Source organism: Rhodnius prolixus, unplaced genomic scaffold, assembly GCF_049639745.1.
Source record: "Rhodnius prolixus isolate KJV_2025 unplaced genomic scaffold, Rpr scaffold_6, whole genome shotgun sequence".
Classification (NCBI taxonomy): Eukaryota; Metazoa; Arthropoda; class Insecta; order Hemiptera; family Reduviidae; genus Rhodnius; species Rhodnius prolixus.
In genome coordinates this window covers 24,858,348-24,883,502 of record NW_027411634.1, presented here as the reverse complement: position 1 = coordinate 24,883,502, position 25,155 = coordinate 24,858,348, and the positions used below count along the sequence as shown (strand labels likewise).

The 25,155-nt window shown below is 34.2% G+C and overlaps 1 protein-coding gene and 1 long non-coding RNA gene across 4 annotated transcripts in view; both read left to right on the top strand.

Moving 5' to 3' along the window:
* Positions 1-25,155, top strand: part of LOC141460342 (rhotekin-like) — a 287,313-nt gene that overhangs the window by 142,280 nt on the left and 119,878 nt on the right. The window contains exon 1 of one of the 3 annotated variants that reach the window (XM_074140252.1): positions 21,151-21,290. The exons of the other annotated variants lie outside the window; for them this stretch is intronic. The gene's annotated coding sequence lies outside the window, so the exon portion shown is untranslated. Of the gene's footprint in view, positions 1-21,150; positions 21,291-25,155 lie in introns of those variants that run through there. 3 annotated transcript variants of the gene reach the window in all.
* On the top strand, positions 1,023-20,410 carry LOC141460354 (uncharacterized). Its single transcript, XR_012461876.1, has 3 exons — positions 1,023-1,070; positions 18,520-18,566; positions 20,078-20,410. It is a non-coding gene; the product is annotated as an uncharacterized lncRNA (long non-coding RNA).

Sequence of the window (25,155 nt, the reverse complement as noted above, 5' to 3'; positions counted from 1 at the left end):
ATAGTTTTACCCTTTTCCAGATAGTCGATGAGGATTATTCCTTGCGAATCCCAAAAGACAGTCGCCATAATCTTTCCGGCCGAAGGAACGGTCTTCGCCTTTTTTGGCACAGATTCCCCCTCAGTAACCCATTGTTTAGATTGTTCTTTGGTCTCAGGTGTGTAGTGATGTATCCATGGTTCATCCACTGTGACGAAACGACGCTTAAAGTCCTGCGGATTTTTCTGGAACAGTTGCAAACCGTCCTTGCAACACTTCACACGATTTCGTTTTTGGTCAAGCGTGAGCAATCGCGGCACCCATCTTGCGGATAGCTTTGTCATGTCCAAATGTTGATGCAAAATATTATGTACCCGTTCATTCGAGATGCCCACAGCACTAGCAATCTCACGCACCTTCACTCTTCTGTCATCCATCACCATATCATGGATTTTATCAATGATTTCTGGAGTAGTAACCTCAACAGGGCGTCCAGAACGTTCAGCGTCACTTGTGCCCATATGGCCACTCCGAAAATTGTGAAACCACTTATAAACTGTTCTAATCGAAGGTGCAGAGTCACCATAATGTTTATCAAGCTTCTTTTTAGTCTCCTCAGGCGTTTTGCCTTTCATAAAGTAGTGTTTAATCAACACACGAAATTCTTTTTCGTCCATTTTTTTGAAAATCACTCGACTTCCTCGATTCAAACGAATGCCAAACACAAAGAAATAGACCGATCTGGCTGAAACTTGGTGTGTGTTCTTCCAAGAGATGCTACTAACTAAACATAACCTCGATACGCGCCAGTAGTGCTATCTCTCTGACTTTGCACGGACTTTTCAAACGACCGTCGTACAAGAATCCAATATTTCTGCATTACAAACCCTTAGCCCTAATATTCTTTTCAAATGTTTTTAACAATATTTATTTATAGTTTTTTAAGGGCTTAGTAAAAATGCCCTAAAAGTAACATTTACGCATAAAATCTGATGGAGAGCTTTAGTTTAAATATCCATTTAATATAATTTTATGTTTGTTTCAGGTAATTTAGAATACTGGTCTTAATGCAGATCCATGTTTCATAGTATGTGAGTAATTATACTTTAATAATGCTTGTAAAACATTTTTATTAGCATACCAGTAAAATCGCATTTAAATAATTATTTCAAATAATGAACAAATTATTTATTCTAAGTTATAGTTAAGTAAAATCAAATCAATATGGAAAAGGTGAGTGAAAATAGAAAGGTTCAGATTCAAAAATTTATTAATTTTAATTTTACTTCAATAATATAAAATGAAAAGAATAATTGTAAGAGGGAAGGGATTAGCTATGAGGTTAGCATACTGGACTCCCACGCGGAGGTCCCGGGTTCGAATCCAGCAGCTGACCCTTAGATTTTCTCTTCCTAGGAGCTTCTTACAGCTCACTGTCCGGTGATGGACAGTGTTGTCTGTAACGAGAGAACACTGTCCGGAGGCCGGCAGTGCACTGAAAAAAGCTCCGGGCGCTAATAACCTCAGATGTTTATGCGCCAAAAAAAAAAAAAATTTTTAATATAAAAATTTAATATTAACACAAAGCAGTAAGAACGGTTTAAATAATTTATTTGCAATCTGTAAAGAAGATATTTCGTTCTTTACAAGTTATTCCTCTAGTGTTTCCAAGTTATTTCTCTAGTCATTTCCAAATTTGGTGACATAGTGGAACTAAACAATAATCAAAATTCCATATTAATAAGAATGAAATAATCAAAATAAGAGCGTTAAGTTAATGCGTTTCTATATTCATCTCGTTTTATGAATTTTAAATTAAAATTAAAAAAAAAAACAAAATCGTGAAATCCGCTTGAGTTGTAAAATTAAGAATAATTGATTAACCTTAAATGTTAATTTTTATATCAACAACTGGGTTTCAAGAGCCTTATTAGCGAAAAACATAAAGGAATCCAAATTGGAATGAAAAGTCTATGAAAAAGTGTCTTGTTTATAAGGTTGTGTATAAAGTACTGATTGAGTTACGCATTTATCTCCACTCTAGCGGCGAACTTTGGAACTAATATGTACTTTAGTTTCTTAGTGACCGCATAGAATGCGCTTGTATCTACTGGTTGATTTAAAAATGTTTACCTTTCGTAAATAGGTTCAAAATTTTATGTTATTAAGAATGTAAATTTAATTTTAATGATACTAGAAGTATTTTTAATCATTACATATTTTCCTTAATCTATAATTTATTATTTTTTTAATATGCTTTATATGTTTATTCTGTTTTTAAAATAGTTATCTCTTAGAATCTAAACCGAATGTTTTCTCTTTTATTTGGGTATGTTTTTATTTCTTTTTATGTTTTTTTTGTGTCATTTTTTGCTTACCTTTATTTTTCATTCATTCTGACTTCTTTAGTGTTCAAATATTTATTTTATTTTTTTTGTAAGTAATATTAGTTTGTTGGCGAATTGAACCAGAGAAATATTTGTACTCCACAACTTTCTGTACTCTCCTCAAATCCCGATTCAGTCATTTCCAACAAATGTTTAGAACTATACCACGCTTTTGGATAAAACGATTTTAAAAAAAATTGTGATCAAGCTTAACAAAAGTAAATGCGAACACCTTACTTTTACTCTTCAAAGAATCACTGCCTCTCCTCATTATTTTAACCTAATTTCTGATCTTGCCTCTGATACCGTTCACCATCTTAGGATGTACATCGACAAGAAAAACTTACTTGGACCTTCCCCGCACTCAACATAAAGACAGAAAATGAACTAATGACCACTTAAAGCTCATAGATAGTAGATCTAGACGGCCATTACAAAACAAACGTACTTAATACGTCGCTAATCATATCGATCTGGCATCGAACTTTAGAGTTCAACCAAATCTATCAATCTCAAATACAATCCAAAATCTTTCGAACAATAGTTTACTATTCTTCTTACTATGCATCCTATCAAAGCATCCGCAATGACCTGAATATTCATTTCCTAATGGATACCAGTGACTCTATAGCAGGGGTGGCCATCTTTTCTGTATATAAGATCTACTTTTTTATCTTAAAAGTGTGTCGCCATCGACTTGTTGTCATAGGCGTAGTCTAAGGGTGAAGAAGGGGTGTGAAATGCATACTATGTTTATACACTGTGTTTCAGTATAAGGTGCATTCCAGCGAGGTATGGATAGATAAGTAAAATATATAATTTTTTAAATCACTTATTAAGTTTTCGAGATACAGGCTCATGAAGAAAATAAATTTCCAGACCCAACTATTGATAGCAGCATTCCGCAGCATGCGGTACCTAAAAAATTTGATTTTCCGACACTTTTTAACTAACTTAAAATGCAATTCAATGTTTGTATCAACTGCAATGCATAAGTTGTTGTACTATTTGTTCGTAAATATGGAAAAGTTGTTATAAAAATGCACAGTATGGCTGATAATTTGATTTCAATATTTCACTTTGGCGTTTTTTTGGGGGGCCAGGAAAATTTATAATGAAAGAATAATATGACTTACTTTTTGCTAATCTACCAATAGCTCGCTGAGTACACCTGAGTATCGAAATATAGATATACGGCTTATCTACCTACGTAGAAAACAACAACAATAATTATTTAAAGGGCCAAAAAACTCACATCCAGGGGAATTAAAAGAACATGGATAATTATTAACAATATTTATTAATTCAAAGTAGCTAATTCAAAGTAGATAAAGACAGATTTAGAATTTACTTTGTTGCCTTAACATAAATGGGAAGACTGAGTCTCTAACCAAGGAATCATTAGGTTTATATCCTGACAAAGATAATAATAATGAGTCTTCATTATGGAAATCAGTCAGGACAGAACGTTGTTTAGTCTTCGTTAGTTTCAAGTATGAAAATGACGATTCTGCAATCACTTCAAAGTCTATGGTACACGGAATTGCATCCCCAGACATTGCGAGCGATTGACGATCGACTTGTTGGCCACCCCTGCTCTAAAGTACCGTAACCTCTCATTCCAGTCCTATAGTCTGTTGCATCTCGAATGCTTCGTCACATTCCTTCTGGACATCTAAAACTCCAGTCGCCTTCAAACTCACTGAATCACTTATTATTAGGAATGCTTCTACTGGGTAGTATTCTTATTTCGTATGCTTTATATATCTTTCTTATTTCTGTACATATTTACTTATGGAACTTGGATGTCGTAAATTTCAAATAAGAATTTTAAAACAAGGAAATTGAATCCTCTCCTTCTTGTTCAAGATTGAAGTTCTGTTACAAATCTTCTATCTGATAATAACTTCTTTTATTTCCTCTGTAAGAATAGAATTATAGCTTTATCTATCAAATTTTCAAATCAGTTTGATGTACTCCCACATTTCATGTGTTGTGATGACGTGTAAGATTTGAAATTGTAAAATTTATTGATACGTTTTTTATCTCCCCCAAAACTCGTAAATGAATATTTTTAGAATTACAATCTATCGTAGAAGATTTATTGTAACTGTACATTAAGTGTAAAAAGCAAGTTCCAAATAATTTTTAAAATGCTAGGTATCCCACATGTGTTTACAATTCTAATTTCCTTTACAATTCTCTAGTTTCATTATTTGTGGAATGTACTAACTTAAGTTGTTACTAGAAATAGTTTTCAAGATTACATTTTGTAAAAACAGACCAAAACAAATCACTTCCTTTCATAAATATATCAACAAAAATAAGTTGTTTGATTTCGGCTTTTTTAAGGAACCACCAATCATAACATTATTTTATTTTTAGATTAAAGAGATTTATGGATAACAGTTAATTGTAACTATAGTCAGAAACCACAGTTACAGTTAGGGTGCTGCATCTGTGTGTGAATTGCATTTGCGCACATCTTCATAGAGCTCTAATTATTCATAAACAAAAGTAAAATGTATAGCTTACGAAAAAATATTACTGACGCGGAAACTGAAGAGTCTATCTAGTAATTGTTTGATTATATACGAGGTAAAACACAAGGAACACCTAATACAAGGCAGAAAACGTCATTCTTGGTTAAGGATTGGGGTTTAATTGTAGCATTAAATCTTGATTTCGAGACGCCGCTGCGGATAAAGAAGCCATGATGGTAACCTACAACGGGGAGCGGAACTATAAACAGAAAATCAAAATTAGCGAAATGCCAAGACTTTGAACTGGAGTTCACCTACAAGAAAAGCCCAAGCTCAATAATTCACCCTAGTATCTTGCCACGGGGCTATATCGACTCTGATGAAGGCCTTCTGGAGGTGCGATTAATTGCTAGCTGATAAATTCACTCTTGGAATAACTTTTATAGAACCAAATTTCTTAGTTATTTAGCAATTCAAGTCCAAATTTTTCTGAACTTTATTTTCATGCTCGCTAAGTTGGGCTCTACGTAGACAAACGACTCACCTGGAAGCCACACACTAGACTTAAAAGGATAAGCAATGACGAAACGTGCAAAACGTTTTTACAGACTACTTGGACGACGCTCGAAATTGCCTGTAGAACTTTAACGTATAACATACAACACTATCCTCAAACCTATGTGGACCTACGGACTAGAGCTGTAGGTCCAGCCAAACCAACAAACATACGGACTGTACAATACATTTCAATCAATACTCCTCCGACAGATAGTTGACGCTCCTTTCTACATGACTAACCTCACTCTTCACAACGACCTCAACATTCCCTTTATAGACCAACTCACCAAGACTAAATACCAAAAGTTCCAAACTGTTCTTTTTCTTGCTTTAATCCTCTCTTAATGTCTCTCGCCTCCTCTGATATTCCTTTCAATCCTCCTCGCCCACTGAATCGCTAGTTCCATACTACTCTCTCTACTTGCTCTAATCCTCTCTTCGTGTCTCTCGCCTCCTCTGACATCCCTAACAAACCTCCTCGCCGACTGAATCGACAATGGCCGCACGACTTCCTTGCAGTCTGAAGACCATAAACATCACTGATATCCTGTAGAGAGTGCTACAGCTGGGTAGTTTCTTTCCTCCTGCCTTTCACACATCCATTTATCGTATATATTCCTTTTTACTTATATGTACGTATACAGGTTGTAAATAACTAAATAATTTTTTTAAAAAAATCATGCTAATACTAATTGCACGCAATGAAATGTTTCAGACATCTTTTTTCAATTCTATTCAATTTTGTTTTAAATTCCTTTGCATACAATGTAAATCATAATAATTACTTTTATAAGAAAAATTGGGCGAATCTAGTAATAAGGAATGTGGCTTCATTTACATCCACATATATTTTGGCAGATTGTGATTTTAATTATATTATAATTTGTCGATAAAACGATTATGACGTTTTGTTGGAACCAACAGCAGTAGCCATTTCGGTGCGTCGAAAGAAATTTAAACTTAAAGTCCTAAAGAAAGATTCATCTTTTAAGTGAGAGCTAATTATTGGGCTATAAAATACTGCCATGCCATAAATTATTAGAGTAACTTAAAGAATGGCCTAAAACAAAAAATTAAATAAAAATGAGGATTACAAAAATAAATAAATAAATAAAGGTCCCTCCGAGGTAACCCATTAAAATAGTGGTGGGTTAGTTTCTCAATAAGTAAACAGGCGAGCAGTAGTTGGCTAGAGAGGTAGAGGATAGCCAAGGCAGAGTTCCAGGAGGATACGCGGGGGTCTGTTCCAGACAAGAGCCGCAGGGGTGAATCCACTAAATCTTTTAACTAGTGATTTATATTTCGAGCACACAGTGGAGGACGTTTGAAACCCTCTGGCCGCCACAATCACTATTTGTCTTCACGTACAACACAAAACAACAACTGACACCATTAACCTCTCCTAGTAAATAAACTATAAGGCGAACATACATCCAAACATACTGCCTAATCAAAACGCCTTCTATAGAGAGGGTGGAAGCGAGAAGCTAGTAATATCCGTCATTAGATGGCGCCAGTTCGTTAAATGGTCCAACATTCCTGTATGTAGCTTTAAACTGCAATTAGGGGGTGGATAGTTATTTAGTTACACATTATCAATATTAATGTGGCTTCAGTTGAAATGCAGGACCATCAGCTATTACAGCAGCTAGAACTGAACACTCTTTCTTCTTATGGCAACTAAAACTTTAAACTAATCACTTTTAATGAAATTGGGGATAGAATCGGGACTCTCTTGATTGTTAAATCAAAGCAACTAGAGATATCCTCAAGATCTACAATCGTCTTGATTATATTCAAACTTTATTTGTATAGAGATACAATGTATCTGTTACAAAGGATTTCAAGTTCATGTTCACTTTATAAACTTTGTAAAGTGTAAGATCTTAGTTAAATAATTAAAAATTGCGTACATATTTTTCTATTCAAGATTATTAATTAATTTACAAAGTTCTTCTTTAGGATTATCATATTTGTTTATATAGAGTGGGATTCTAAAACTTTCATAGACTGGGCAGCTGATAAACAATTAATGTTTCCTGCTCGTTCTTATTACACATTAAACAATGATCTTTGGGTTCGATTGTATAAATTACATTATTGATTTTAAATTTAATAACAAGGGCCACCCAATCTTATTTCAGAAAGAATTCTTATAACTTGAAAAGAAATGAATTTATCTAAATATTGTTGACCAACATTTTGTAATAAATTTCGAGAATTCCAAAATATATTAAACATACTTTGATTTACTTTATTTAAATCAGTTTAGTGCAAATATTCCCTGTATCTGTCTAAAATTAAAGAAATATTTGGGTTTGTGATATAAGCATTCTAATGAGCCCAAATCTTCTAAATTAATTTCTTTTAAGCATTCAACTACCTCTGAGTACCAATTAAATTTAATGTTGCTTGGATAGAGCTTACTCATTACAATCAGTCTCTTTAAGCAGATCTTTACATAGTTATCATTTAAGTTCTGTCACATGATAATTCTATTAAATTTTCTTTATCTTTTATTGATAATGATGTAGCTTTTCCTAAATTTTTCTTTATAGAAGGGGTTTGAAATCCAATTATCATTTGTGCTTTCGGGTTTTGGGAAAATACTCGGTGAAAGACAATTTTAATCCTGTTGAATGTGCTATTATATTTTCTCGTATATCTTGAGACAGACCAATCTTACTACTGTACATATTAACAACGTTTCTGTATAATATTATTAATTAAAATAATTTTTATGTATTATAGGAAAAAACGTTTCTATGATATTTTCATGCTTTCATTTTATATATATATATATATATATATATATATATATATATATATATTATGTCCGCCATTATTGATTATTTTTCGTGTACCACCAACCAGCAACTCGCGTACCACAGGTTGGAGAATGCTGCTTTAATGTACCCAACGACTTTTACTTCCGGCCTACAAAAAAGTGGGGAAAAAAGCTTTTTTCATTTAAAAACCTGTTCAACTTTATCCAGTTTATTTCTTGCTTCAAATTCTTGCAGAGATATGAAACTAACTAATCTGTGCCGACTGTCACCGATGATGGACAATACTGCCATAACGAGTGAACATTGTCTGAAAGCCGGACATTGCGTTGGAAAAAGGCTCCGGCGTTAATAACTTGAAAGTTGTTGACGCATCTCGATTAAAATATTTATCATTATTTTTAAAATAATAAGAAGCTAGAAACATTTTATGAATAGGTTTAGTAGGACTTGAAAGCTCCTCCAAGTTATGTGCACAGATGTACAGATGGGCAAACTGTACTATTTACATGCTGTTAGTGGGACCACAGCTCTAAAGTCCTATTTCTCAAGGTCTAATCAAAATCAAAACTAAAGTCACGTACTTCAAACAACAGCATTGTTTACACTAGTTAGAGTGACAACAAACCTATCTCCAATATTGCCAACTGTTGTCTAACAATAACCTCTCTCGTATTTCTCTCTCATAAACATTTAACCGTTAACAATATTAACTTACAGGTGAGGTATTAAGTCTGTTAACAGCAGTAAAGTTTGAGCTTGACGTTGACTGATGAATGCCTGTAGAAACTAAACAAATTACGACGATAGATTCATCGGCATAGTATCCCAGCAGAGGACATAGACCTCTTCTTTACTTTCTCCCACTTCTTAAAGGAAGTACGCAATCGTGAAGACTTTTGGCTAGTTATATACGTTTTGAGGTGCCCTAATTATTATTAAAAAATGATTTTTTGAATTTTTTCAATACCCACATTAAGAACTATAACTTTAAAAAGTATTTTGATCAAGAAAACTCGATAATCAGGCTTTTCTCAAAAGTTCCTTTTGTGTATAATGTACACTTTTACCTCCTAGTTAAAATAAATAATAATCAAATACCAAAACTCTTTTAATCATTAAAAAGAATGAATTAGTAAAACTTTTATTTGGCTTGTCTGGCTAAGGATGTTACTTCTCGGGTAGGAAAAACCAAGGCCTGTAAGCTTTACCCAAGAGTCGCTTTCCAGAATCAAGAGTCTGATTAAACGGACGGGTTTGGAGGGCAAGCTCTAAAGTTAGGGAGCCACAATAGATCCAAAGGGGGTCGCAGTGGCGTAGGCCTTAAGGGCCGCCCTAGTTGAATCTTAACTTATCTTAACACTTTAATTTATTGGTTCAATGGGAGGGCCCTATTCCCTAGGTCTCCGCAGTTACAGGAAGAAGCCTACTGTAACATAACCTCGTAAAAGTCTAACGGATAAAAGCGTCTCTCTTTTCAAGAGCCAGGATTTGGCCCCAGTAGTCGTTGACGTGACGGCAACGCCTGGTAACAGAGAAGCGATTTCCTCCTTCTCATGGAGGTTTTAGGTTAGTCAAAAGAGTCTTGTTAGAGAGGAGTTGTTTGCTCTCCTTGTGTCATAGTCCCCGTAGGAGCAGCACCCCCTCTTACGGCGGAACATCTCTTTCTTCTGTACTTAACGTGCCTCGTAATAGGGTATAAATCCCCTGATTAAATCATCATCCACAGTTGTCTAGTCTTGGTCAGGTCCAATGGAATACCAGAAGGTGGTGCCGTTTCTTCACCAGCAGAGGATCTAGACCAGTGGTTCCTAACCTTTTTTTCGTCCCATACCCCTAAAGAAATTTCACTTGAACCTCACACCCCCTGAAATTTATATTTTGCTCAAGGATAAATATAACAAAAAAGAAAAAATCAAACAAATGGAGTTTAAGTATTCATAAAACGAAAACAAATGAGATGGTTCCTAACAACCTTAATGAATATCTTAATCATGAGAAATAAAAATATGAAAAATATTTGAATCCTATTATTTTACCTGGACTTTTCTCGCATTCCCTTAAATATCGTGTCGCACCCCAGGTTGGGAACCCCTGATCTAGTCGGATGAAATTGTACGACGCGTGTGGCCTTAAATAACTTAACCCTCTAGCTTAAAAAAAAACCACTATAAAAGGTGTTTAGGTATGCCTTCCCTTCTTGGAAGACCCATACTTTGGATCTTCGCATCAGTATGCCTGATGACCTTGCAACAAAACTCTCTCATTGGGCCAAAATTATACAGGGTGTACACGGAGGAGAGGTCGAAACTTCGGGAGGTGATACAGCAGCTCAAATGTAACAAAAAATATTCTGATCACTATGGCCCGATTCTCAATAGTGTCCAAGATATTTGCATTTTTAACTCGCCATAAAAACGGCCGTAACTTTTCTATCCTTTATCCTACAACAAATCTGATTATTCCATACGAAAGAGCATTAAATTTCCTATAAATCTGCTCAATACAGAGCCTCAAAACGTTTCTTATAACAATGAAATTCTTACTTTAATGACTAAAAAATTCGTTCTCGATCATTTTTGTTAAAATTTTCAACTGTAGTTTTACAATGATTTACAATGAATCAAGGAGTCACCCAATTACAGAAAAAGTTGTGCATTTATTGAGCTTCAAGACCATATGGATTTTTTTGGTTTTTAATAAAACCCTACCCCGAACAGAGGGATGTAAATGCAGAAAACTGGGAAGTTGTATAACCGACTTTTCGCTGATATCAAATTATTTTTGAATTTTTTAGGCATTAAAGTAAAAATTCCATCGTTTATAAGATACGTTTTGAGGATCTGAAGTAGATTTATAGAAAATTTAATGCTCTTTCGTTTGGAATAAGCAGATTTATTGTAGGATAAAGGATAGAAAAGTTACGGCCGTTTTTATGGTGAAAAACGCGAATATCGACGGAAAAGTTAAAAATGCAAATATCTTGGACACTATTGAGAATCGGGCCAAAGAGAAGAGAATATTTTTTGTTACATTTGAGCTGCTGAATCACCTCCCGAAGTTTCGACCTCTCCTCCGGGTACACCCTGTATAGCAAGTATCCTAGCCTAGATATTTAACTGCTCCAAATACTAGCCTCTGCTACTTTTTTGTAGCATATCCAAGTCACGAGAAATTGAAATCGTTTCTAAAAAACATGATCTTCAGAATTATTATTACATTCGTCTTACTTTACTTTTCTCTCCCTTACTGACAACAATGGCCAACACCGGGTAGAGGGTCTCTAAAGAGAAACTACTAGGAGGAGAAAATCTAAGTGCTAGCAGCTGGATTCGAACCTGGGATCTCCGCTTGGAATTCCAGGACAGAGCTAATCCCCTTCGTCCTTTAATACTATTTTATTTTATTTATTTTTTAAATCAGCTGGTGCATGAAATGTCTTTTCTAGGGTCTCACCCGTTTGATTTCCATTTCAAACTAATTTCGTGCTCATCATCCATTCTATGATCCCTCTATTTAACTTTATAAAATGTTAGATTGTGGCATTTTCTACGTAACCTTCAAAGTATCATCATTATTATTAATTTGGTTCATCTTCCAACCATTCTTTGGTTTAACAGTTACGATATTTACTTGCTCTAATTATTCTAAAGTTTAACTAAAGATTGAATCCTTGTTCTCATAGAACACAGTCTGTCCATTAAATTCCTAATAATTTCCAGGAAAGTGGTTTAATTAAGCGGGAAATACAATGTTTGGACAAAATTTTATGAAAAATTGTAGGAGCCATTTTCAAATAATATTTCTAAAAGTGGAAAATTTATTCAGCAAAATGGCGTATTCTGGCTGGGGAATTTTTATTCTTAAATTAAAAATTGGTTCCACAGTTGGTAAAAAAATAGAAAGCATCAAGAGAAATTAAAAACAATTTTCAAATCTTTAAAAAGCAATCTGGAAATAGATTGAAACTAGTTACAACGTTATAAAGTAGTTCAGCATAATTCCACCATATGGGAACTTTTTGATATAACTAGAATTGTATCAGTGCCAATCTGATAACAATTTGCCAGACCTCTGCTCATGTGTGTCGTTTGCTTTGCTTGCATTTCTTTCCATATAGAAGGCAGATTTCCAATAAAAAAAAAAAATTGCTTAATGTCATTATTAAAATAAATAGACGTATAATTTTTAGTAAAATTTGGCAGGAAGCAGAGGTTAAATCTTCCTTACGTAACAGTAAAGTGCCCTTACCTCTCTTACCTCCATTTTGATTTATTTAGATTAGAATTTATTAGATTTCACAGACCCGTATGTAGGCCTTTTTCATCTACAACTTATTTGTTCAGCAAAAAGTAGCCAACCATAAAGAGTAAGTCCATATATTACGGTGAACTGGCATCCTACCAGACTGACCCCCCCCCCCAAAAGTGCCCTTAATCGAAGTATTACAGAGAAATGTTTCCTATAAAAGTTATAGAACTATTTGAGAGCTATAATTATACCAAGTTTCAAGGAAATCGGAGAAGCGGTTTTCTTAAAAAAGGTTAAAAAAGTGGAAAATCTATTCAGTAAAGTGGTACTTCCGGTGGACCTATTTTGACCAAAAATTTGCTGTCGCTTCCTGTGGTGACACCTGAATGAAATATCAACTTTGAAGTTTCTGCGATTATCCATTCCTGAGATATAATGGATAAACTCACTACAGAGCAGTAAATTCTGTACAAAACCTCAGCCATCAAAGACCGATGGGTTAGAGAACAGCAAATTAGTTCGAAAAAGAGTAGATTTCCAAGTGTTACTGTATCTCTAACCCATTGTGAATGCGATCGGTTTTTGTAGGCAATTTTCGGCTCAGTTGACCATGATTTGATTTCAAATTAAATATTTTTTCTAATATACACACTCACACGACTTTTTTTAAAAAGAAATACGTACGCTGTTAGGTTTTATTGTGAACTAGAATTTTTATTGAATAGTAGTTACCTTAAATTACACAATACATTCTGATGGAACTATTTTAGAAAAAATCTATTGAGCACACTCTCACGACTTTGTCTTACCGCTTCCTATGTAGTTAAGAGGCAGATTTGAAGCGTAAGGGTGGCTATATGGTACACGCTTCTTAAAATATCATTTCACCATCTGATGAGCGCACCCATCTTTGCCTAAACATTTACAAAAACACAAAATTTTAAAGTTAAGCTAAGTTCAAAATTTTAAAGGGCAAACTATGAATATAATTTATTACTTTCTCAACATTTAACTTATGAAAATTTGTATTACTGTTGTTTTAAAATTATTTTTAAAAAATGAACTGCTCTTACAATTTTATATACAAAATAACTTAATATATAATTATATAATATATTTATATAGCAGAGTTCGTTTGTTTTTATTTAAAACCATATTATAGAATACCTTTTTGAAAAACGATATTTTTTTTTCTCAATGTTATAGACAAATGTGGGCGATTATAACGCCAGTGGCGGTAAATATTATTGTTGGAACCATTTATTAGAGGACTATTAGAAGCGGCCGGCTGTTTCTACAAATTAGCTAGGCTTCAAATATAACTTGCCTTCGGATATAGTATTAACCAAAATTAAAGAAACCTTTCTAACAGATTTTGGTGTTCTTACAAAGTTGTTTTTAAATAATTTTTTTGTTTTTTTCTGTATTCAGGAAGTTTTCTCCCCTTTGCCCAAATTTTTGCGGGATCGTTCATAAACTGATTCATTGCTATTTTTTTTTGCGTTTACCATTTTTACCCCCCCCCCGAAATCTTGTGTCAATTTTGAGATAATTTTTTTTATCTGTGCACTTGGAGTTGCATTTAATTTTCTTTCTCTTCCCAGCTATTCAGAGAAGGCTTTGGATCGTGCCAAGTTCCTATTCTGAGTGTTTATCGGAAATACCCCAATTAAGCTACCGCCCCAGTCGAAAAAAGAGAGTTTTTTTAAAAGTGCAATAAATGAGCTTATTTTCTGCATTAAAAAAAAAATATATATATAGTTTTTTATTCAAATAACAAATACACTTATACACTTCGTCCAACGCTGCTCTAGTTTGTTGATCCCTTCCGAATAATAGGATTTGTCCAAGTCTGAAAAATAGCCATTCGTTTCTGCAATCACCTCCTCGTTTGAATAAAATCTTTTTCCCGCCAGCCATTTCTTCATATTGGGGAACAAATAGTAGTCCGAGGGAGCCAAGTCTGGAGAATAGGGAGGATGTGAAACGAGTTGGAACCCTATTTCCATTAATTTTGCGACCACAACTGCTGAGGTGTGAGCTGGTGCGTTGTCGTGATGGAAAAGGACTTTTTTGTGGGCCAATCGTGGGCATTTTTCTTGCAGCTCGGTTTTCAAATAGTTTTACCCTTTTCCAGATAGTCGATGAGGATTATTCCTCGCGAATCCCAAAAGACAGTCGCCATAATCCGAAGGAACGGTCTTCGCCTTTTTTTTTTTGGCGCAGATTCCCCCTTGATAACCCATTGTTTAGATTGTTCTTTGGTCTCAGGTGTGTAGTGATGTATCCATGTTTCATCCACAGTGACGAAACGACGCTTAAAGTCCTGCGGATTCTTCTGGAACAGCTGCAAACCGTCCTTGGAATACTTCACACGATTTCGTTTTTGGTCAAGCGTGAGCAATCGCGGCACCCATCTTGCGGATAGCTTTGTCATGTCCAAATGTTGATGCAAAATATTATGTACCCGTTCATTCGAGATGCCCACAGCACTAGCAATCTCACGCACCTTCATTCTTCTGTCATCCATCACCATATCATGGATTTTATCAATGATTTCAGGAGTAGTAACCTCAACAGGGCGTCTAGAACGTTCAGCGTCACTTGTGCCCATATGGCCTCTCCGAAAATTTTGAAACCACTTATAAACTGTTCTAATCGAAGGTGCAGAGTCACCATAATGTTTATCAAGCTTCTCTTTAGTCTCCTGAGGCGCTTTGCCTTTCATAAAGTAGTGTTTAATCAACACACGAAATTCTTTTTCGTCCATTTTTTGAAAATCACTCGACTTCCTCGATTCAAACGAATGCCAAACACAAAGAAATAGACCGATCTGGCTGAAACTTGGTGTGTGTTCTTCCAAGAGATGCTACTAACTAAACATAACCTCGATACGCGCCTGTGGTGCTATCTCTCAAACGACCCTCGTAGCTTGTGAAATTAAATAAAAGTAAGGTTACGTGCAATTAATTGCATTTTGAAACAGGAAGTGAATGTCCCGGATGTACTTAAGTTGCTCTCGAATTGAGTAGCTGAATGTGAAGATCTCCTTGGCCTTTCATGTACTCATGTGTAGTCTCTTTGTGTGAATGGCTCCCGGATAAGTTTACCACGTATGCATAGAGTGGGCTCTGAGGAAGCTGTCTTATCACGTATCAACATCTTCTCTTTGTATCTTATATTTTGTTTATTTTCTTTAGTTATTTTTTTTTTAATTCTGATGTGAACACTTTTGTTCCATCCGCTAATATTCTTCTGTGAAAATTTGTGTCATACTTAATTCTTATCAACATTATATACTTGGTAAAACTGTATATTTTCACATAAATCTTACATTTCAGAGAAGCCAGACTCTCCGAGAGAGAACTGTCCTAAAACTAATTCCCCTAATAATAAAGTTAATGTTATAAATCCTAAGTGTTAGAAAAGTATTGTAATGTAATATTTTGGAGCATTATTGGTAGAAGTTCTTACAATATTAAATTAATCAATATTATGATCCAGCATTTCGAGAATTAAAAAGTCCTAGGTAAATTTTGAAGCTAAAATTTTGAATTTTTAATAAACATGAAAAAAATTTAAAACCATCATTTTACAGGGTGGATTTTCAGAGTTTTGTTTTTTTTTTACTCATACATTAGGATCAATAATTTTTATTATGGAAGATTACGAGGGTCGTTTGAAAAGTCCGTGCAAAGTCAGAGAGATAGCACTACTGGCGCGTATCGAGGTTATGTTTAGTTAGTAGCATCTCTTGGAAGAACACACACCAAGTTTCACCCAGATCGGTCTATTTCTTTGTGTTTGGCATTCGTTTGAATCGAGGAAGTCGAGTGATTTTCAAAAAAAGGACGAAAATTTCGTGTGTTGATTAAACACTACTTTATGAAATGCAAAACGCCTCAGGAGACTAAAGAGAAGCTTGATAAACATTATGGTGACTCTGCACCTTCGATTAGAACAGTTTATAAGTGGTTTCAAAATTTTCGGAGTGGCCATATGGGCACAAGTGACGCTGAACGTTCTGGACGCCCTGTTGAGGTTACTACTCCAGAAATCATTGATAAAATCCATGATATGGTGATGGATGACAGAAGAGTGAAGGTGCGTGAGATTGCTAGTGCTGTGGGCATCTCGAATGAACGGGTACATAATATTTTGCATCAACATTTGGACATGACAAAGCTATCCGCAAGATGGGTGCCGCGATTGCTCACGCTTGACCAAAAACGAAATCGTGTGAAGTGTTGCAAGGACGGTTTGCAGCTGTTCCAGAAGAATCCGCAGGACTTTAAGCGTCATTTCGTCACTGTGGATGAAACATGGATACATCATTACACTCCTGAGACCAAAGAACAATCTAAACAATGGGTTACCAAGGGGGAATCTGCGCCAAAAAAGGCGAAGACCGTTCCTTCGGCCGGAAAGATTATGGCGACTGTCTTTTGGGATTCGCAAGGAATAGTCCTCATCGACTATCTGGAAAAGGGTAAAACTATTACAGGTGCATATTATTCATCGTTATTGGACCGTTTGAAAACCGAGCTGCAAGAAAAACGCCCACGATTGACCCACAAAAAAGTCCTTTTCCATCACGACAACGCACCAGCTCACGTCTCAGCAGTTGTGGTCGCAAAATTAATGGAAATAGGGTTCCAACTCGTTTCACATCCCCCCTATTCTCCAGACTTGGCTCCCTCGGACTACTATTTGTTCCCCAATATGAAGAAATGGCTGGCGGGAAAAAGATTTTATTCAAACGAGGAGGTGATTGCAGAAACTAATGGCTATTTTTTAGACTTGGACAAATCCTATTATTCGGAAGGGATCAACAAACTAGAGCAGCGTTGGACGAAGTGTATAAGCCTAAAAGGAGACTTTGTTGAAAAATAAAAAAGGTTTACCCCAAAAAATTAAGTAGTTTTTATTTTTGCACGGACTTTTCAAACGACCCTCGTAGGTTCAAATCCAGCTGCTGGCCTTTAGATTTTCTCTTTCTAGGAGCTTCTTACAGCTCATTTGGACAGTGTTGTCTGTAACAAGAGCTAATTGTCCGACCTGTGCACTGACAAAAAATACCACTTGCTAATGACGTGTGAATTAATGTTAATGATTCAGATATATTTTTTTTTTAAATCTGTTTTAAAATTTGGAATTTGTAAAAATATATGTTAGTTGTGAATAGAAATTCTTCTGGGTCATTTATACTTAATACATTCATGCCTCGATTATTACTTATTATTAAATAATAGCAGGTTAATTACTTAGTGAATATTAATTGAAATAAAACTAAATAACCTCAATGAAATCAAACGTGCCAGGTCTCCATGTTAACTGCAATTAATTCAGCCATACTAACAACCTTTTATCAACCCATTAACCTTACAGCCATCTTTTTCATCCATGGCATTTTGTATCATTTCCTTTATAATTGTACAAACAATCATAAAATTAAAATTCAACTACTTTTACCAAAAGGTTTAAACCGACATTTTATAATTTGTTTATGTAAAGTGTTTAATTTAAATATTTTTTGTTTTAATACAAAATTTGGTGTTATGAGCATGACTTTCACTCGCTGGGATTTGCGTAACTTATAATTAATTAAAGTATACTTGTAATTGTTACCATTTAAGGGACTATAATGTTACAATTGCATTTTGAAAGGATGTAGTAGCATGCCAGCGTCCCAGAAATCAATTTTCTTTGAACCAGTCTCAATATTGTGTGAATCATTTTGTAATTGGTGTAAAAACAGTTCCAAAAAAATCGAAAAATATATAACAATATAGAAAAACAGAAAAGAATGAAGAATATCAGTTAATTTCGCAAACAATCAAGACTACTTTACTTTTACGATCTAAAATTACTCTACAAACTAAAATATCTAAAAAAATAATTTTTAGAATAGTTCTGGTAGAAATATTGCGCTCAGGTATTATTTTAGGAATTTGTTCCTGGAATATTTAAACATTGAATTTAGTCGATTTTTTTGAACTCTTTTCAACTTGGAGGTTGTAAAAATTATTAAGATTTCCGTTAAAATTATTTAACTTTTATTTCTTTGTGTTTCAGGTAAATTAAGAATTCAATTCTTTTTCTACAAATTGGTTATTTGCTATGTGAGTATATATTTATAATATTTTAAAGCATTTTTAAAATTCTAAAATACTACGAAAATCTGAGTCCTTCAGTTTTCGAAACAACTTTTGTGTTAATTTTTGAACTTCGAAAATGGGGGGAAAAACGTATCTACAAAGTTTTTTTTGCAGGAATTACCATTAGAGACCGATTTAATCTGCAAAGAAGCATTTTTTTTTGTGCAAAGGCACTGCATAAAGTTCTGTCTTCTTAGTGTATTAAAGCTATGCACCTTTAAAAGATGTAGAATTTATAAACTTATTACAATAAATTAACGAGAAAACATTGTTGCATTCTTGCGTGCATTCGCATGATTGTGGGGCGCTAATGACTTTATCTGTTGAGGGTGCCTTATTTATGTTCGAAAAAATATTAATTCCGAAATGTAAAAAAAGCAGAAATGAAAGAGTTCCACAAGATCCGGCATTGTATCATGCCCAATATTATCCTCAATACTAGGTTTGGGAGTGGCATACACTCCAAGAAAAGGTAAGGAGACTTGTATATTGTGAGATTGAAGGCAGACCGGTAAGCTGCTTCTGAGGGAGGCTCTGAGGAAGGAGCCATATTGGTTCCCCTACAATATCCAAGTCCTGCATTGCTCTGGAGTGAACTATGGTGCGCCAGTGACCTCATCGGTTGTATGTGCTGCTAGCAGAGCATCCTATTTAGGAGTACGTTTATCAGTTTATTATGGACGTGCAGACTCGAAACTCTATTGGATCTTAAACGGACCAACATTTATCGCATTCAATCCCTAAAATCCGAAACCCAACGCTCCAAAGTCGATACTCCCTTTAACGTATCTAGGCTCCCTATTCAGCGGAGCCACCGATCTGAGAATCCCTGGCGTATATCCGGCTTAGTCCAAATGCCGTTACCTGAAATTCCATTCCAAACTAGCTCCTCATTCTAATCCGCTCGTTCAAGCCCGTTCAACTTTCCCACCATTCGCTGAGAAATCCAAGGCATCCTTAGCCGCACGATCATCTGGAAGAAGCTGTAGCACAACATAATGCCTTAATACTATGTGGTATAGTTATAAAATTCTCCAAAAACAAATTAAACTAGCGTCAGGTAACTCCAGTTAATATACTTTTCATTAATATGCATATTATATCCTGTCATATCTTGCACACAAATCGCAAGTTTTATTTTATGCACTTGCTTGCACATTTTTAATTAAAACCTTAATTCGTGTTATTAATTAAAGCAGCATCATCGGTTTTGTTAGCAGGTGTTTTCTATCTGGGTCATTTCTTCCAACGTTTCATCTATATTTATTATCGCGCAGTTATCCATTCTTTTTATAGATACATTATTAAAGTTAAAAATATCTATTTTTTTTTTTCTGACTGTTCAAAGGTGTCTTATAAATAATTCTTATAAAATTCAAATTTTTATCCTATTTTTTATAAAATAACTTTTGCATAATTGACGCAGGTGTAACAGTTATTTTTAGGTAATTAATAATATGTATTTATTGCTTCAGAAAATACATTCTGTAGCAGGACTTGGTTACAGAAATACAAGAAACAAAATATTTATAATAATAATAGCAATAATATTATAAAGTCAAGCAGAAACAAAACAAAACAGGGAAAATTAATAAATTGTTATTATTAAATTATTAATCAATTGTATAATACATGAATAAAAGTTTGTTTTGAAGACGAGTATTGTTTTGAAAACTGTTTAATAATAATTAATTACACATATTTCAAAAGTTCTGAGTTTCTAGGAAATTAAGAGTTAGAATCGTGGTGAGAGACCAGATTTTTTAATAAGTTTTTGCCACATTCTGCGAAAAGGATATTAAACCCAATGATTGTAAATAAAATAAACATAGAATTAACTAAATGAGATTAGTAATTAAAGCTAATTATAAACAGTCCTTTGTTTTTCATAGTAAATTAATAAAATACAACGTTATTAAATTATGGTGGAGAGGTGTTCAGTTAAATTTGTAATTTTATTTAAATTCGGAGTAAAATGATAATGAATTATTTGTATGTAAATGCTCTAATTCGTGCTAGCTGTCACAATAAAGCTGACCTCAGTTCTGGATAGATACTGGCTCGCTCGTTAAAGGGAGACTAAATTTAATTTGTACAAAAATTAAGGAAGATATTTTGTTTTGTTTTGCGTTTTTATTTAAATAGTTCCAAAAAAAAATGGCTCCATAGTTCTTCTTTAAGTTTTAAAATATTTAAGAAAGTATTTAAATTAGAAATTTTAGAATTGCAGAAAGTTATGTAAGAATTTGCTCAAATTTTTTGTTTACTGTTTACTGGGCTTATGAGTTTTGTTCTTTAGATGTGATCCTTGAGTTCACCTTGAAATTTTCAAATAATTATAAAATAAATTTATTTGAAGACGTTTTCTAGTTATCACATAAATTTAAAAAAGGAAGTCGATAATTCGATAGTAGGATTTAGGAATTAATAGATAAGTTATAAATACGCTTCAGTATAGACTGATAAAAAATAAAAAGTAAAAACAGAAATTATCCTTACATCATATAGTGACCGTTATACTATGTAAGTATGGGGACATTTTATTTTCCCTACTAGTAAACGTTGGCAACACTGTCTCTACCTCGCCAACCCGTTCTCGTGCTCATTGTTAGTTTAGTTTGAAAGTGGTGCGTGGAGTGATACATGTTGTGTGTTAGTCGAACCCCCTGTTTTGTGCTTATTTTACCGGTAATTATTTCGATCTTATTATTTACATTTCATTTAATTATGTTCAAATATCCTATATCTGGCCACTTTTATTTTCAGTAATTGGTTAAGAGTGTAATATTATAAGTATTTAATATATTTTATCAACAGACAATAAAATTACAAAACGGTATACGGGTATCGTTAGAAAACTATTAATATTTCAGTTTCTGTAAATAATTAAATTAGATCATATTTTGGTTTTGGTAATTGCAGAATCCTGGTTAATTTTTTTCTAGTAAATTCTTTAATTTGTAGCTATATCGAAAATAAATTTGTTTATCGTTCCAATTCTAAAACAATTTGGCACATTTATGCTCAAAAATGTTACATCATCTTTGGCTATCTTGTCAAAATTTTAAAATCTGGTCCATTCATTGTTTAAACCTACTTAGAACCGAGTAAGGTTTGATAAACTAAAGTTTGTCCGAATAAGTTCAAGTTCAATTTGTAGTCAATTACCTGCAGCAAACTTTAAAAATTGTCATTCCATTATGGAAAAATTGGTTCTTCCTTAATCATTGTTTGGCCGACGTTAGTGGGACCGGAAATGCGATTTTACTGAAAGAATTGCTCAGATTTTTGCAATTTTCTTACAGTTGATTTTATCTTTGTCCTTTTCCTTCGCTTGAGGTCGTGTTTGAGGACATGAGACCTAAGTTAGCGGTGCTAAATAATTGAATAATTAACAAAGATCTACTGTGAACCCATTAGCTTGCTTCGTCTATTATTGAACAAATCAGAAACTTGTTCCTATCGTGCTGATTGCAAAGTGGCATTAGTCTCGTATGACACTACCCTCTCTCCTCCTAGAAGAGCTGTTCAGCAAAGAAGATTTTGCCGAAAGTCGTGGGTGTATCCACCTCCACATCTATTATTATTCATGAACATTCCATGGGGAGGGTGATATATCCTGTCTCTCACTCTTTTTCTCTGGAGGCTTTGCGAAGATGGTACTATCCAAGTGTAGGAAAGGAACCTGGATTTGTATTAGCATTCCTCTAGAGCAGTGGTTCCCAAACTTTGTTGACCCATGGACCCCTTTTTATGGTCAAAACTTGCCCACGGGCCCCCAAGTGAAAAAGCTACATAAATGCATAGTATAAAAATTACAAATTTAAAAAAACATTTTGTTGAAGAAGTATTTATTGAAATTATAACTTTTGTTTAAAATAAAATTAAAACAAATTAATAATTTGGATGAACGTGATGAGATGTTATGAGTGTATTTATATCCGGCTCAATGTTTGTGAGTAGCAACCGCAAATCCCCACGAGTAATCTTTGGTTCAGGTCTGCATGAAAAGCCGTTAGGTGTTCGTCAGTGAGCAAGCAAATCTTCATCTCTAATTTGCAATTTCGAAAGATTTGGAAACTGAGAACGTTCTCCTCTACCCAAGTTTTGTATTTACAGAAAACGTTTTGCAACCAACGCAGATATTACGCTTTCAGTTTTGATTAAATTTAATTGGTCACCTTGTTAGTTTCTAATTTCCATAAAAATAAAAATGGATCACAGTTTTATTATTTTATATTGAACCTTGCGCGGACCCCCAAATCAATTTTAATTATCCACGGACCCCCTGAATGATACCGGGGACCCCTAGGGGTCCGTAGGGACCACTTTGGGAACCACTGCTCTAGACTCTTTTACTTTAGGAGGACCTTCACCAGATTTTCTTGGATAGTATTGGAGGAACGAATTGTTAGTACTGCCACTGATTCCTTGACATCCACCTACCACAGCTCTTCCTAGAAGTTGTTTAGAGAACCTTATGAATAGTTTTATTACCTTGAGCTGTTACAGGATAAGAAGTCTTAAGGGAAGAGCTTAATAAACCAATTTTGGTCTCAATGCAAGTCGCACTTTGTTTATAATAGGTTCATTAGTTTGCCAAAGTTTTGAGAAAAGGCATGTTCTAAAATAAAATAAGCCACTTTTTGGCGTACCCAGAGGGGAATGAAGTCTGATACTTTGCGGGGTAAATGATTGCGGAACACTGTTCTATTTTACATTGCAGTCATAAAATGTAGGAACTAAAATGACTAATCCTTAAAGATTTCTTATGGCTCCCTTTAGTGTTAGTAGATGGAATTAACGCAAGTGCCAAGTCTGAACGGTGATTGCGTGTCGGATATTGAGCTCAAGATGATCGCTGTAGGTTCTATGTTCTTTGGAGATTTATTATTATGGGTTGTTCTGTAATATTAGACCGCAATTGCTGCTGGAACACCAGGGTTCCCTGAAAAAGTGTCTTGTTGTCCCTTTACCGGCGACATTTCTACCTTTAAAAGTACAATTTTACTTAGAGAAGGATCAAATAAAAAGGCATTCAGACAGGTAAATGATTATGAATTTAAAACGAAAATAATCTGAAGAAATAAGTGTAAATAATTGATTGATTAGAGAGAGCATCAATTAGCTGCTGATCAACCACTGTTGCACAAATCTCCATCTTGCTCGAAAATTCTATTATGTTTTAGTTCTTTTACAAAAAAAAAACATTGAAAGCACTTCTAGCTTCGTTACATAAAAGAAAATCTAATTAACTAAATTTTCTTAAACTTGAAATGACAACTTTTACTTGAAATTTTTTTCCAAAAATAATAATTGTTATAAATGGGTTCTTCTCGTTAAGTTGGCATTGGTTAAGGCTTCGACGTAGATTACAAACGTTTAGGGATGCAAGGAGTTGTTAGTGTTATTCTTCAGTACAATTACATTCTGTACCCTAATACAGTGGTACCTCGGTTTTCGAACAAATCGGTATTCGACCAAGAAATTCGAGAAAATATTGTCCTGAAATCCGAACAAACATTTGAAACTCGAACAACTCGAGATGAGCCGAGTTGTTTTTATATTTTTCACTTTTAGATCTTATTTCTTGATTAGATACAGGTTTTTACATAAAATATAAAAATTAGGCCAGTAAAACGGCCTAATATTTCTGGGGCGTAGAAACGAAATAAACTACAAAGTTTACATTATTTCTTATGGGATAAATTGTTTCGGTTCTCGACCGCACTTCCGGAACGAATTGTGGTCGAGAATCGAGGTACCACTGTATTTAAGTGGAATAGTACAAACAATAAAAATAAATAAACGAAATTCTCAAATATAAAAAAATAAAATAAAATTTAGGGTAAATCCAATCGATAATCAAAAGATGAATAGAAATTTCAAAAATATATGAATATATAATTACATTATACTCCCGATTATCTGTACGCTGTTTATCTGTGCGTAAATTTAACTACAAATAAAAAACGTAAATTTCTTTTAAAGATTCCCACCATGAAAGGGCGTTTCCGCATCCGTTAAGCACAAGCGCGTTTCCGTTATTTTTTTTTTAGGTGCCTGAAGAAGTTGACTTAGTTTCAGTTAGCATCAACAGTCGCATTGTTTACGATGCAGATCATGCATGCGTCATGCAATTTTTTTTCGATATATGTGTAATAATTATATATTTAGAAATGATATAAAAAGGCGTTTGGATTAAATACTTTGGATTATCCCGATTATCCGTGCCAGTTCTCATCATTAGCCCACAATGTATCTATATGCACTGAGCTGATCCATTCCCTGATGTTTCTAGGAAAGCTAACATTTGTAGTATTAAAATCAACAACTTTTTCAGTATAATTTTAAGTTTTAGCATTTCATTTTGAAAACTGCGGTGGTATAAATTCGTATGAGTGTAGGCAACGGATTCTTCTACTTCATCTATGTAGATAAAAAGAGTGTTGTGATCATGCTAATTTACCGAAAATGATTGTTTAGATAATGGTGTGCAAGATATTGCCTCCCAAAAAAACGAGTAAGCGCAGAAAGGTTAAAGGTCATAATT